The sequence below is a fragment of the Arachis hypogaea genome, chromosome 18, assembly GCF_003086295.3.
Source record: "Arachis hypogaea cultivar Tifrunner chromosome 18, arahy.Tifrunner.gnm2.J5K5, whole genome shotgun sequence".
NCBI classification, from domain to species: domain Eukaryota; kingdom Viridiplantae; phylum Streptophyta; class Magnoliopsida; order Fabales; family Fabaceae; genus Arachis; species Arachis hypogaea.
The window spans coordinates 18190813-18200321 of record NC_092053.1 but is presented as its reverse complement, the minus strand read 5'-3'; positions in this window follow the sequence as shown (position 1 = coordinate 18200321).

Here is a 9509-nt window from a genome sequence, read left to right as displayed (position 1 = left end):
CCTAGCTGTGTAATCAGATAAGGAAAGGGAAGAGTGCCTCGGACGTGGACCCTGGCCATGTGGTACCGGATAAAGCATGGCAGGTACAGGTCCTTACCCTCCATCACACACCATAGGAGGGTGATCATAGCGGCTGATATCTCAGTCTCGTGAGTACTCGGCATAATGAAGTTGCTAAGTATCTGATGCCATAGCCGAGCCTCATCATTCAGGTAAATCCGCTTGATTCCTTTTGGCTTGGTGGTGTTCTGGCCCATAATCCAAGGAACGGTCGGATCGAGGGCTATCCGGGCTTTGACTCTATCCCAGTCAAATGTCATGGAGCGCATGTCTTCCTCAGCTTTCTGATAACCATCCAGCTGATCAGATTTAGGCAGAAGTTTCAGAACATCCTCTATGGCCTCTTTAGTGACCAGAATCTGCTTCCCTCTGAGGTTCACTGCATCTAGGGAAGTTTTGAAGTAATTGCAGTAGAATTCCCTAACCCAAGATGCATTGACCTCAGTCAAAGGTCTCTCCAGGAAGAACCAGCCTCTTTGTTTGATCTGGTCAGAGGTGTATTGCTGGAGTTCTTTTGGGATCTTCAAAGTCCTCTCCAGGTATAGGTTCCTGGAGGTTGCAAAAACCGGATACTTCAGCTCACAGTATCGGTTTGCAAACTTCACTGGATCAGTGGCAGGGAGCAGTTGGTTAGCCTTCTCCTGCAGGGTAAAATTTTTCTCCCGCAAGGATTCATCGTGCATCATATCTATGATGGACATGGAGGATTCTCCTCTTTTACGTTTGCCAGTAGTAGCCTTGCCTTTTCCTTTTCTCTGGCTGGCAGACATCCTGAAAAACAGAAAACCAGGATATAATAAAAATAGGAAAACAAATAGGTAAATAATCAAAAGAAACACAAATGGCAAAGGTGCAATAGAATAGGGAAAATGAGTTATTTGAATTTGCATTAAGGATTGTATAAGAGTTAGAATACTGAGAAGAAAAATGTCACAATCCAGAACGGAATTGAATTCATGTTAAATAGAAAAATTAACATTATGCCATGGTTAGAATGTTAAAAGAAGGTGAAAGAAAATCAGAAAAGAAGTTTGAAAGGTTAGGTTGGTTAGAATTGAAAAAGAGTTTAGGAAGTTAAAATCAGTGAGTTAGGAAAAAGTGAATTAAAGTAAGTGGCATAATGAAAATATTCCAAGTAACAAGTATTCACAGGTAGAAAGTATAAGTAACTCATATCCAAATAAGGAAAACATGTTGATGATGATTCAATTAGATATAGAGAAAGCAAAAATCGGAATCAAACATCAAAAATGCACATTATGAGCTTGCCCTGGTATTCATGAATGGGTTTGGGTAAAGCAGAGTTTTAAATAAACAAAACCAAAACATGAATAAAAGTCAAAACAGTTTACAGAAATTTGGGCAGCATTCCGGCTAAAATTAGACTGTCCCGGAAAATAAATAGCAACAGAAAAGTTCATATGAATTAAAAAGAAAGCTGCAATTACATTTAAGGAATAAGAATCATGAAAATTTAGAGTAAAAAGCAGCATGAAACAAGAAATTATAGCATATGAACATGATCACAGCAGCAGCAGAATTGCAAATTGAGAAAACAAGAAACACGAACAGCACAAGTAAACAGACCTAAATCCAGTAACCACATCCTAGGCTACCTAACAACCTAAAATCCACTACAACATGCATATCTAACTAGCCTAAATATGAACAGAAACAGAAAAAATAAGAATTGATTACGAATGGATAAAAGGGTGTCGTTCATCGGAACCTGGTAGGCGAAGAAGGGAAAGTGGGCAGAAAGGTGGCTGGGGGTGGTGGTGACGGCGTCTGGCGCGGCGGTGGTTGCTGCTGGTCGCGAAGGCAGGGAGGGAAATAGGGGTAATGGGGTAGGGGGAATAGAAGGGAAGGGGGAAGGGGTGGTGGTGCTGGTGGGGCGCGGCTGGTACAGAGCGGCGGCGGTGGGTGGTGGTTGCAAAGGGGGAGCAGTGGCGGAGAGGGAGGGAGAAGAAGGAAGAAGAAGAAAGAAGGGGGGAGGAGGAAGGGGGTTGGTGGCCGACGGGGTCTGGGTTGTCGGTGGCGTCAGGTGATGGCGGTGATGGTGGTTGGGTGGTGGTGGTTGGAGTGAAGAAGGAGAGATTGAGAAGAAAGGTTTTGGGGGAGGGGGCGCGACTGATAGGGTTCGCGTCACTGGGGGGTTATAAATTTGAATCCACGCGATCGCGTGGGGCTCGCGGTCGCGTGGCTGGAGCAAAATGAGGGTTGACGCGATCGCATGGGTGATGCGATCGCGCGGAGGGCAAAAAGAGTGAATGACGTGATCGCCTGGGGCATGCGATCGCGTCGCTGGAATTTGTGCTAAATGCACAAATCCAGCGTCGTTTCAGCGCAACTCTCTGTCTCCTTTGGGATGTTTGTGCAATCCATGCGACGCGATCGCGTCGCTCACGCTGTCGCGTGGGATGTGTGTTGTGCAAGTGACGCGATCGCGTGAGTGACGCGGTTGCGTGGGTCAATTGTGCGAAACGCACAATGGCCGCACGATTCCAGCCTAACTTTCTGGACGTTGGATCTTTACGCCGATCTCCTGGTCACGCGGCCGCGTGGATGACGCGGTCGCGTGGGAAGTGTTTTCGCAACTTGACGCGATCGCATGGGTGATGCGATCGCGCCGCACCCTTTTTTTTTAACTGTATGCAGAATGCAATGATGAATATGAATGAGATGCAAAACTTCAGGTTCAATATAATAAAATAAAACTTAAAAAAAAATAAAACTAAATAAAAATTGGAAAAGGAACGATCATACCATGGTGGGTTGTCTCCCACCTAGCACTTTTAGTTAAAGCCCTTAAGTTGGACATTGGGTGAGCTTTCTGTTATGGCGGCTTATGCTTGAATTCATCCAGAAATCTCCATCAATGTTTGGAATGCCAATAGCCTCCGGGGTCCCAAACTAGACATGTGAAGCTTCTAAGCAGCTTCAAACAGATTGTCAAGTTCCCAGGGTGATGAATGTCAGAATAGATTCCAGGATTCCAAACTTTGCTTTTGGATCCGCCTTCGTCTTGATCTACACTTTTCCATCTGGACGATTCACAAATTAGATTCTCACCAGGATAACCAAACGTTTTCCGAGATCCTTCCGATTGATCATGATGCCAATCCGTGCACTTCAAGTTGAAGCGTGGAACCTTATTGAACCTTGTGCACCAGCTCTTAGTACGAGCCATTTCCTGCTTACTCTTAAAGCCGCAGAGAGCTCTAAGCTGGCCATCTGTTTCAAGCAAACCATATTCAAGTGGAAAAATACAGTTAAAGGTTAAGGATTGTACCCACTTGAAGCTTGTATTGGGTGGTAATGGCCTTGGGATAGGTGGTTCCAGTGGTTCTGTGAGTTCTACTCCCTTGTGCTCTTCTGTGAAATTCTCCACTTCTTTGCAAGATTCTTTAAATGTATCCTTGTCCTGATCAAAGCCATCTATGTCTTCCTCATCACTTAAATCATAGACTGGAGGTTGAGAAAAATCTACCTCCATATCATCTTCGTATTCACTTGGGGAAGATTCATCGATCTCAGAGAATTCACTCGCGGATGCAAGCTCAATACTAGAAGAACTTGACTTGAGATTATCATCATCAAGGAAACTTGCTCCTTGGGTTATTCTGTCTAGTTCTTCATGAAAGAATTGCTCTGGGGATTGCGCACAATCCTCCTTAGCATCAGTTGTAACATCCTTGACAGAATTATCCACAACTCTGGATTCCCATGGAAGTTCAGCTTCTTCTAAATCTTCAACCAACTCTTCTTCTTCAATACTGACAGCTTCTTCTACTTGTTCCAATACGAAGCCATGCTCTGCCTTGTCTACTGGAGTTTCTAGTATCTCCTTCATGCTACGCTCTTTATTAGATTGTCCACATGGGGTTGTGGATGGTCTTTGAATGTTCGAACGTCTAGAAGCTAATTGACTTACTGCTTGCTCCAATTGATGGAGGGTTGTTTGAAGTTGATTTACTGTTTCCTTGAGGCGAAGCTCTGATTCTCAGGGTGATAGATTTGGATATGGTACATGGGGAAGTGGTGATGTTTGGGAGCGAGTGGATTGGAATTGGGGTAAATGAGGATCATACGGTGATGAATGGTGAAAAGGAGCTTGTGAGTTTGGTGGTTCAAAGTTATGTCAAGAGGATGGCCTATAAGCACAGGGTGGGGCTTGTTGGTAACTACAAGGTTGTCCACCATGTCTATTGCCTTGGTATGCATTGTAGAATGGTCATTGTCCATGATATCTTGGAGGGTGTTGTTGCCTAAAGGGTTGATCAGATCCTCTTGGCTCCATCCATCTTTGATTGCTCAGACCTTGATGCATGTTCCTATTATAACTTTCATTCCTTTCAATAACATTAGAATCAAACTCAAAGCGAAAGGGGTGAGAATTCATAGTAGTTAAAAAGAAATAAAGAGGGGAAAAATAAAGACAAATAAACAAGTAAAAGAAAAATATTTACAATAACCAATAATAAGGCACACGATTGCAGTTCCCCGGCAATGGCGCCATTTTAAAAGAGTAGGAGGATTGATGGTTTAGAGGTTATAGTAAACTCTCGTTGCAAGTATAGTTACTAAACCAAGCAATCAACCTTTCTTACAAACGTTTTGGTTGTCACAAGTAACAAACCCCTAAATAAATTGTTAACCGAAGTATTCAAACCTCGGGTCGTCTTCTCAAGGAACTGCAGGGAAGTAAGTTCTTATTACTGGTTATGGAGATTGTAAATCGGGGTTTTGAAGATGAGGAGCAAGTAATTTAAATGACAAATAAAGTAAATAAAGAACAAGTAATTTAAATGGCAAGTAAAATAAATAAATGACTGTAAATAAACTTTTTGCAAGGTATTAGAAATTAGAGGTCCTATCCTAGCTATCCTTATCAATGATAATGAGAATTGAATCTTAGTTCTACTTTGTTAACCTTTACTAAGATAAAGGAAGGTCAAGGGGTTAATTGGTTGATCTTCGAATCCTATTTATTTCCTAAGAAAAGATTTGGATTATTGAAGTTCAATTCAATTAGCAAAGATAATAATTATCAATCATGTTTGAGTTTGATAACTCCTGAGTTACTGATTTTTTAACCAAGACCAAAAGGAGAAAAGTAAATCTACTGGAATAAAAATGTCTTTAGATTGGGAGTAATTGTAACTTGAATAAAAGAAAGCAATATTAAACTGAAATACCTCAAATAATCATTAATCCAAAATAATAATCTGTAACATGGAAGAATTCATAAATTAATTTACAAAAGTAAATAAAAGGAAATATTGAACCTGATAAAGAGATAATCCTGAAAGCGAATAAAATCCTAAATCTAAATCCTAATCCTAAAGAGAAGAGAGAGAGAGAGAGAGAACCTCTCTCAAAACTAGATCTAAATCATCAAAACTAAACTAAAGTGGTCCGCTCTCTGAATGGATGCATTCCCTCACTTTATAACCTCTGGTCTATGCCTTCTGGACTTGGATTTGGGCCAAAAAGAGCTTCAGAAATCGCTCGGAGCGTTTTCTGCTATTTCTGGTGCGTGGCCTCTGTCACGCGGTCGCGTCAATTATGCGGCCGCGTCATATGTGTTCTTCTTAAGGCGCGCGGTCGCGTCAGTCATGCGGCCGCGTCGCTGCTTCTTCGCGCTTGGCATGCGGCCGCGTCGCTCATGCAATTGCGTGGATGCTCGTTTCTTCAAGAACTCCGTTTTGTGCTTTCCTTCCATTTTTGTATGTTTCTTTTCCATCCTTTAATTCATTCCTGCCTTAGAAGATCTGAAACTACTTAACACACTAATCACGGCATCGAATGGAAATAAAGGTAATTAAAATAATTAATTTTAAAGCATAGGAAACATGTTTTTCACATACATCACATAATAAGGAAGGGAAAGTAAAACCATGCAATTAATATGAATAAGTGGGTGAAGGATTGAATAAATCACTCAAATTAGGCACAAATTATATCGTAAAATATGGGTTTATCACAACTCAAACGAAGCCCAAAAGGAAACAAAGATGAGAAATCAAAACGGGCCAAATAAAGTGATCTAACCCAAGCCCGATTTGATACTCAGCAAGCAAATTCCCTCTCACTTGCTTTCACCAACTCAACGTACACTTTTTTTTCTCTTGGTTAGAAAACACAAAAGAAAGAGAGAGAGAGCTTCTTCCACACGCCATTCACAGAAGAAGAAAGAAAGAGAGAGATTAAGCTTGAAAGGCAGATGTCAAATCAGCAAGTTCAAACCAAATCAAACTTAAGAAAAGGTTAAAGGTAACCCATTTCCTTATATATGCATCTCAGTTTCTTCTCCTCTTTCCAACTCTTTGCTCAGTCTAAAATGAGATACAAAAGAAAGTTGATTTCTGTTCTTCACTACTGTGTATCTACGGTCACAAGTGATTCTTAGGGACCAAGTAGTTTATCAATGGCTCAGATCAGTTTTACCTTTGAAAGATTTTTGTGGTTGCTGTTTTATGGCTTTCGGTCAACCTTAAAAGGTTAGAGGCAAAGTTTCTACTCTGAGGATTGATGAGAAAAAGTGAGTTTGTGGGTTGGTGAAAGTCAAGGCTCAAGAATTTGACCTAGGAAGATGAACCCAGGAACATGCAAGGAGATAAAAGAGGTTTGTTGTTCATTCAGAAGCCAAGGAGAGAAAACCAGAGTTTGGTGAGTTGCGTTCTGTGAAGAGTTCCCTGAAAAAGTTCCTCTACTTGGATAATGCTTTCTTTCAAAGAATCATTCGGCCAACACTGAAGAACTAAATCAGAGGCTTGCAAGTCTGGTTTATCACATAGCAAAGAGGCTGTTGATGAAGTCAATCTCCTTCATGTTTTACAGATTGTAATGTACTTTTCAATGTTTATCTTTCTGTAATTTCTTGAGTGAAAAGACATATTGAGAGAGCTTAAGAAAAAGCCATGAGTGGAAAAAGGCTGAGAGATACACTTGAGAGAAAATCCTAGAGTTATTTTCAGATATCTTTAGGTATGTTTATGTCTTGTATCTTGTACCTGTGAGGTGTCCCTTTCTTAGTTGGGTGAGCACTAAGAGTGAATAGTTAGATATTAGCATAGCCAATGTCAAGCTAGGTTAGAACTTCAGTGTGAAAGGATTGTGTCAATCCTGTGTAATTGGTGTATGTAATACTTTTAACTATAGTAAAAATTCCTTCATTGTTGTGGATGAGACTGGATGTAGGTTGCATAGCACAAGGCAACTGAACCAAGATACATGCTGGTGTAAGCTTATCTCTTCTCTGCTTTGTTCTGTTTTTTGATATTCATAAGACAAAAATAAATTGTCTCATAAATTTTCGCTGCTGAGTTCAAACAGAATCAGAATTGAAAGTTTATTTTAAAGGGTCATTTCAGTTACATAAAAGAAAGACATAGATTCAACCCCCCTTCTCTAAGCCTACCACAACCTTCAAAAGGTTCCATCACATAATTACTTAACCCGGGGAAAGAAGAAGGGCTCACCGAAATGACTAAGATCTACTGAGTGGTAGGTGGAATGGAATCTGGAATGACTCCTATATCTGAAAAACATGGGAATATAATAGGGTGAGTTTTGTAACTCAGTGAGCAAACATTACATCTATAACCCACACGAGACAATACAGAGTTTGCCTTGAAAATTATATTTCTTTTCAGAGATAAAAAATTCATATTAAATAATTATGCAAACAAATAGATAAGTAGTTAAGCGGATGAACTGAAATGGGAGTTCTCATTCCAGAAGTCAAATCAAATCAAATATTACACACTTAGGGCGGCTCCACCTCTAAGGGTAGCCCTTTCCTCTAGTGTTCCCGTACGGTATAATAGATCCAATGTGTGGCCTACACGTTAGCTAGCAACGCCTCTGCTAACTGAGGTCTGAGCCAGATGCATCTAGGTTAACGTCATAACCGCCGTCAACTATGGTTTTCTAGTCAGAGTCTCCCAAACCAATCCAAACCAAATCACTTATAAAAAATTCTAATGCTTATAACATACTACTAAATTCCATAGCAAATCAATATATATAAGATTGCATACTAAAATTTAATTAAAATTTAATAAAGTCAATTAAAAAAACATGTATGCTTTACAAAATATATAAATATCGTCTCGTGTGTATTTTTATAAAATTGTAAGTTTTACAAATCAATATTTATTTCAAAAATTCAAAAATCACAATAATAAAATATTTTCAAACTCCAAAATTAATGATTCAACATAAATATTGATAATAATATATTTAAAAATAATTATAGATATAATATCCACTCACAACTTGATTTCAAAGAACCAGAAGCAACTCTGAGCGCGTCAACGAGCTACCAAATGATGTCTAATAACTCTAAAACTCTAAAAATATGACAATAATAATGTTTTTGAGCTACTAATATTGTCAATTAACATAATCTTACTCATTTTGACAAAAACCCCAAATTCTCTAACCTAAAAACCCTAATTTCGGATTTTGCTGTACTCACAAGTATAGAGATGACAAAAATTTGAGATATAGCTAATTAGTGAGTCAAAGAATTACCTTGAAGCCTCAATAATAACCAAAACTCAAAGGTTGAATACTTTCCTCACTCATTAAGTTAAAACTTCATGATTTGGGGTTTTACTAAATGAAATTTAGATAAATGAAGTTAGAGTAGAAAAGAAGAAGGAAGTGTGATGAAGAAAAGTGAGTTTGATGATAGTGTATGATTGAAATAAGAAAATATAAGAAGATGAAAGAGATTAGGAAGATAGGAGGGATGAGGAAGGAGAGAGATGAGATTGAGAAAGGGAGGGGAAGGGCTTCGAGAGCCTTCCTAAAGGGAATAAGAGGAATTAAAGTGGGTCACATGCTTTTCACGTGCCCTTCCTCTTTTTTTTTTTCAGTTATAACATTCTCTCTCCCTTAAGAAATTCGGTCTCCGAATTTCAAACTCATATACTGTGATAAGTATGATAGTCACCTTCAGACTCAAACAGATACGGATATCTCTTGCGCATGGCATCCTCTACTTCCCAAGTTGCTTCTTCTTTTGAATGATTCTTCCAAATAACTTTCACAGATGCTATGTCTTTAGAGCGTAGTTTCTTTACTTGGCGATCAAATTCAACTATAGCCACTGGTTCCTCTTCAAAAGATAAATCCTCCTTTAGCTTTATGGCTTGTGGTGCGAGCACATGAGATGGGTCAGGAAGGTATTTGCGCAACATTGATACGTGAAAGACTGGATGAATCATAGACAACTCAGGCGGCAATGCCAAGCGTTAAGCAACTGTACCTATTCTATCCAGTATTTTAAATGGACCAATGTAGCGAGGACTAAGCTTGCCTCTTTTCCCAAACTTCATCACTCCCTTCATAGGCGACACTCTAAGAAATACCTGATCACCCACTGAAAACTCTAAGTTACGCCTTCTGTTATCAACATAAGCCTTCTGCCTACTCTG